This window comes from Arvicanthis niloticus, chromosome 26, assembly GCF_011762505.2.
Source record: "Arvicanthis niloticus isolate mArvNil1 chromosome 26, mArvNil1.pat.X, whole genome shotgun sequence".
NCBI lineage: Eukaryota > Metazoa > Chordata > Mammalia > Rodentia > Muridae > Arvicanthis > Arvicanthis niloticus.
Window position 1 is genome coordinate 37,201,800 of NC_133434.1, and position 5,784 is coordinate 37,207,583.

Consider the following 5,784-nt stretch of genomic DNA (forward strand, 5'->3'; position numbering starts at 1 on the left):
GCCCCAGCCCCTCACCGAAAGTACTTCCGGAGAAGTGGCGCCCCGCCCACGAGCTAGGCAGGGTGAAGTGCGCAGGAGTGGACTCCACATTCTCACCCAGCTTGGGAAGTCTTGCGGGAATAAACAATCTTAAGATGGTCCCCGGAGCGTTTGGCTTGTCCTTCACCCAACCATTCAGGGAAACGAAGAGCGGGTCTCTTAGTGTCTGGCGTCCGGTTGGGGGCGGGGTTTTGTCAGCATTAGCCTTCCGAAGACACGGTTGCCTCCGTGTCGGTTCCATGGTGTAATGGTTAGCACTCTGGACTCTGAATCCAGCGATCCGAGTTCAAATCTCGGTGGAACCTGCTCTTTATTTACCGTTTTGTCATATTTTTTAATTCATATTAACTATATTCTTAATTCATATTGAATAATAGAACAGCCTTGTTACATCTGCTCTTGGATTGAACCACATATAGCCTTTGCCTATGGAGACTACACTAATCAATCTCTTCAGTTCAGTAGTATCTGCTACATGGAAACCTAGTAATTAAACTCTTAGGTTTTTTTTTTCTTAACCTTGGAGGAAGTTTGTTACTTGATTCATTTTGCTGGAATGTTAAACCCTCAGCTTCAGTTAAGGATCGGCACTCACCCACTCAATCTCTCCAGAAATCTCTCACACTATCTCCAGATGTCATTAAGAAAACTTCGCCCACCCTCCTCATAAAGATTCATCAAGATCTTGAGTCCTGTTTTCTCGCCTTCGAGCTAAGTCCGATTTTTAGCGAATATCAGTGTTAAGACTCAAGAAATTTGCCACAGCATCTCCTCGTAGTTGTTTTGTTCTTGTTGTTTGAGGTGGTTACACTTCACTCTGTACCCCAGAAGGTAGCCCAGGCTGGCCCTGCTGTCTGTCCTCTGCCCCCTCCCACTCCCACCTCTATACACACAGAGACATAGTCACCTAATAATTCCTGGGAAACAGATGTTGGCCATGGAAAAGAAATTCAGCCTACAAATGGAATTCAAATTGCTAATCAATTGACCTTAAGCAGGGATATTATCTTTGATTATCTGAGTAGGCTCAGGGTTGTCCTGAGGGCCTTTCCAAAGATGGAAAGGAGGATTGTCAGCAGGGACAGGAACAAGATGTTCTTCCACACTGCCACAAGCTGTCTGAGGAGTTCCCTTATCTATTAGGGACCTGCAGGAAAACATTTGGGATGAGCCAATATGAGACAATCAGAATTTACTAGAAGATATTTTAATATAGATTTTAAGCTCTATACTTGAGAGGAAGTGAGGGTCTCAGAAAGAAAGGTGTGGCCAAGAGAGTTGCTGAGGAATCTGAGATCACAGGGCAGCTCTTGTTTGGTGAGTAGAAACTTGACAGATGGGTAAAATCCAAGATCACAAAAAAGAGTTGCAGGGGAACCTAGGATGTGTTTACTGCAATAAACAAAGCTTTAGCCTTGTTTCTGAGATCTGGGAGAAGAATGCGGCCATACTTAATCATTAGGGCTTAAACCTTAAGGATAGTTCATTGCTGGGTTTTTGTTTTGGTTTGGTTTGGTTTTTGGGTTTTTTTTTTTTTTTTTTTTTTTTGGTTTTTCTAGACAGGGTTTCTCTGTGTAGCCCTGGCTATCCTGGAGCTCACTCTGTAGACCAGGCTGGCCTCGAACTCAGAAATCCACCTGCCTCTGTCTTCCAAGTGCTGGGATTAAAGGTGTGCGCCACCACTGCCCGGCGTTCATTTCTGTTTTAACATTCTTTCTGTACATGCAATGTTTTAAAGGCCATCACTAGGCCAGGTGCGGTTACACATATTTTTAATCCCACTTGGGAGGCAGAGGCAAATGTCTCTGTGAGTCCAAGGCCAGCCTAGTCTCCACAGTGAGTTCCAGGCCAGCCAGGGCTACAAAACATAAAAAACATAACACAATAAAGGCTATCCCTACAGCTGGGGATGGCAACACCTGTGATCACAGCACTCAGGAGGTAGAGGCAGAAAGATTGCAAGTTCTAGGCCCCTCTGTGGAGAGCCTGTCTCAGAGGTGGTGTGTTCCTGTTCATGACAGCTCAGCAGGTAAAGATACCCACCACCAGGCCTGAAGGGCTGAGTTCAATTCTGGAGACCTACATAGGAGGAGCAAACTAACTCCTAAAGGTTGTCCTGTGACTTCCACAACATAGACACACACATTAGATAAAAATATAGCTTTAAAATTTTTTAAGGAGGAAGCATTCTTACTTTCTCTCTCTCGCTCTCTTTCTTACTTTACCTTAATAAATCTACATCCTCTCTACAATACTAATAATAATTAATAATAATAATAATATAGAACGTCATCTCCACATTGGCAACCTTCACAGCAAATATCAATTGCGTTGGAATTGCTCCTTATTGGCTAGAGAGAGATTTCAATCAAACTGTAGAGTGGTGGCCCTTCTGCCTCCCCAGATCCTCATAAACTGTCCCTTTCTATCTTGTCTCAGGAGCCCTGTGTAGGATGACATTGATGCAATTCCAGACCTTGAGAGAAGATGGGAGGATGAGGAGTTCAAGGTCACCTGGCTACTTGAGACTCTATTGGGGGGTGGAGAGGGAGAGAGGGAGAGGAAGGGGCAGGAAGAGGGAGAGGGAGGGGGAGGCAACAGAGAGGGGGAGGAAGGGGGAGGGAGGGGAGGGCAACAGAGAGGAGGAGGGAGGGAGAGGGGGAGGGAGAGGAGGAGGCAGAGGGAGAGGGAGAAGAGGGAGAGGGAGAAAGAGAGGGAGGGGGAGGGGAGGGGGAGGGGGAGGGGGAGGGGGAGGGGGGGAGGGGGAGGGGGAGGGGGAGAGGGAGGAGAGGGAGAGAGGTTCTTCCCAAAGAAAAAACACAGTCTTTTCTATACCTTGATGTTATTGATATTAGCCCAGATAGGAGTTGATTTAACTCTCTAAGCTCATGGCAATTAATTTTAGCTTGCATAGAAAATGACTACAATGTTATTTTCAGTATTTTTCTCCACCAGTACAAAGGGATATAGAGTGTCCCGTATGGTAGCACATGCCTATAATACCGGAGCGCGATGTACAGGTGACAGTCATTCGAACTAGGAGAAGTTAGGAGAGTATATGGCTTACACAGCCACAGGTTTGTTTACGATTTATTTATTTATTTTATGTATACTGTAGCTGTCCTCAGACACACCAGAAGAGGGCATCAGATTTCATTTCAGATGGTTGTGACCCACCCTGTGGTTGCTGGGAATTGAACTCTGGACCTCTGGAAGAGCAGTCAGTGCTCTTAACCGCTGAGCCATCTCACCGCCCAACATGGATTTTTAAGGTACATATATGTGACCAAAAACTATCATCAGACAGTCTTGGCGCTGCTTAGACTGAGAAGACCAGACAGGGCCAGGAATGGGAAAGTTAATAACTGGGCACCGAGAGGGAAAACGCAGGGATGGAAGCTCATTTCTGGAAGTGAGGAAGAAACGTAACGGTTAGTGTGTGTTGAGCAAGACCAGGGACACTGCCGAGGTTTAAGCACATTCCCCTTACATCATTATTTCTCTGTGTGAATTCCTGAGCAGGACAACAGTGTTTCTCAAAAGAAACTTGCATGATCAACTACACTGAGAACTACACCTTGTCTCCCATCCTAGAGATTCCCTCCACTCATGGGCACTTTAAAGTCTACAAACAGGCACCTCTGAAGAAATATGTACTAACTGTTAAAGCATTATGGGGCTCACCTGATGGGAGTTCCCAGCACCCAGGTCAAATGGCTGACACCCTACTGTAATTCCAGCCTCAGGGGATTCCTCACTCTCTTCTGGCCTGCATGGGCACTTCATACAAGTGCACACATTCATGCATGTAATTGAAAAAAGTAAATTATATATAGCGTATATACGTGGTACATATGTATGTACGCATGTGTGTCACACACACACACGTATGTAATAAACCACAAAATATCTAATATATTCACCAGACCACAAAAAAATTCCCATGGACTAGGTAGCAGCCTTTCAATAATCTGAAGGAATGTAGACTAGATCCTTGGGCAGAGGAGAGAGGTAGGAGGCAAACTCAGGTCCCCTAGAAGAGCAGCACGAACTACTCTGAGCCAGCTGAGCCAACTCTCCAGCTCTGGGACTTTACTGAGATTTTGCTGCTGCTGTTGTGTCATTTTTGTTTGTTCATTTGATGTTTGTTTTACTCTTTTTTTTTTCTTTACTTTGTTTGAGACAAGATCTCTCTGCCTGTTGGACTTTATTCTTTTGTTTTTTGTTTTGGTTTGATTTTTCAAGACAGGGTTTCTCTGTGTAGCCCTGGCTGTCCTGGAACTCACTCTGTAGACCAGGCTGGCCTCGAACTCAGAAATCCACCTGCCTCTGCCTCCCAAGTGCTGGGATTAAAGGCGTGCACCACCACCGCCCGGCTTAGACTTTATTCTTAAAGTAAATAATATAGAAATACAGAGTAAAGCCTTAACTTCTCCCTTCACCATTTCAGTTCCTCTCCAGATCCCAGAGATAACAGGTTATTTATATTCTTCTCCTCATCTTAAAAGTTGTTCTGTATAAATCCAGACAGGTTTAACCAATTATCTGAATGGCTCTCCCTTAACCAAGATCTATTATAGCTTGTACAATCATCCTTACTCTCTTACCTGTAATCAGGAGAAACAAGATACTTAAGGTTTATCAAATTAAACTTGTTTATTCTTTTATTTATACAAGATCTCACCTAGCTCGAGCTAGTCCTGAACTCAGGATGTAGTCAGTGACCTTAGACTTCTGGGATTACAGTTGGTCACTGTACCTCTTCTATGTGGCACTGGTGACTGAACCTGGGCTTTGTGCATACTAGACAAGCCCTCTACAAATTAAGCTGCAACCCTAGACTCGAAAACTTGTTTCTAATTCTTTTTCCCCCTGTTTCCTATCTCCCTACAGAGCCTTGAAAAAAGTAATTATTTGTTTTCCCAACTATCCTGTTAAGAGCAGCCATGTGAGACCATTTTAATGACATGAAAGCCAGAACCAAGGGTTTTGTTATTAAGAGTGGCAGGGGCTGCCCCTTGGCCCTGTCCTCCAGCTATAAACAGGATGTGGTCTCTACAGATATGGCAGACTTAGTCCCCCAAGAGGACTAAGTCAGATATGATGCCAGCATTGAACTGTAAACCAGTGCTAGCAGCTACTTGCCAGTCACCAACACTGAATCCTAGCAATAGTTTTCATCTGTGCCCATCTCATGGTTTGCCCCCCAGATTACCACTTCTATGGTAACTAGTGATATTCATTTCCCCCTGTATTTATTATATATTTATGAGTTCTTCTGTAAATTGCCTGGTCACTTGTCATTTGTCAATTTTCAGATCGAATTATCTTTTCTTATTGATGTGAAGAATGTTTGTATATATTCTACCTAGTTTCCTCTGTCTTTTGTTTGTTTGTTTGTTTCTGTTTTTTCTTTTAGAATTATTTCATGTTTAGGGGCTGGAGAGATGGCTCAAGGGTTAGGATCATTGCTGATTTTTAACCATTGAGGCATCAGGGTTCAATTTCCAGCACCAATATGGCTGCTCACAGTCCTAAATCCAGACAACTCGCTTACTCCAGTTCTAGGGGACTTAATGCCGTCTTCTGGCCTTTGTGGTGCATAGATATGCATGCTGGCAAAAAACAGTCATTCTCATAAAATTAAAATGATTAATAATAACTTATAAAATATTTAATTTTTAAGTGTGTGTGTGTGTGTGTGTGTGTGTGTATTCAAGTGCAGGTGCCCATTGAGTTGAGAAG

General features: G+C 43.9%; 1 non-coding gene across 1 annotated transcript; it reads left to right on the forward strand.

Moving 5' to 3' along the window:
• Positions 1 to 272: 272 nt before the first annotated feature.
• Trnaq-cug (transfer RNA glutamine (anticodon CUG)) lies at positions 273 to 344 on the forward strand. Its single transcript has one exon. It is a non-coding gene; the product is annotated as a tRNA-Gln (tRNA).
• The last annotated feature ends 5,440 nt before the right edge of the window (positions 345 to 5,784 follow it).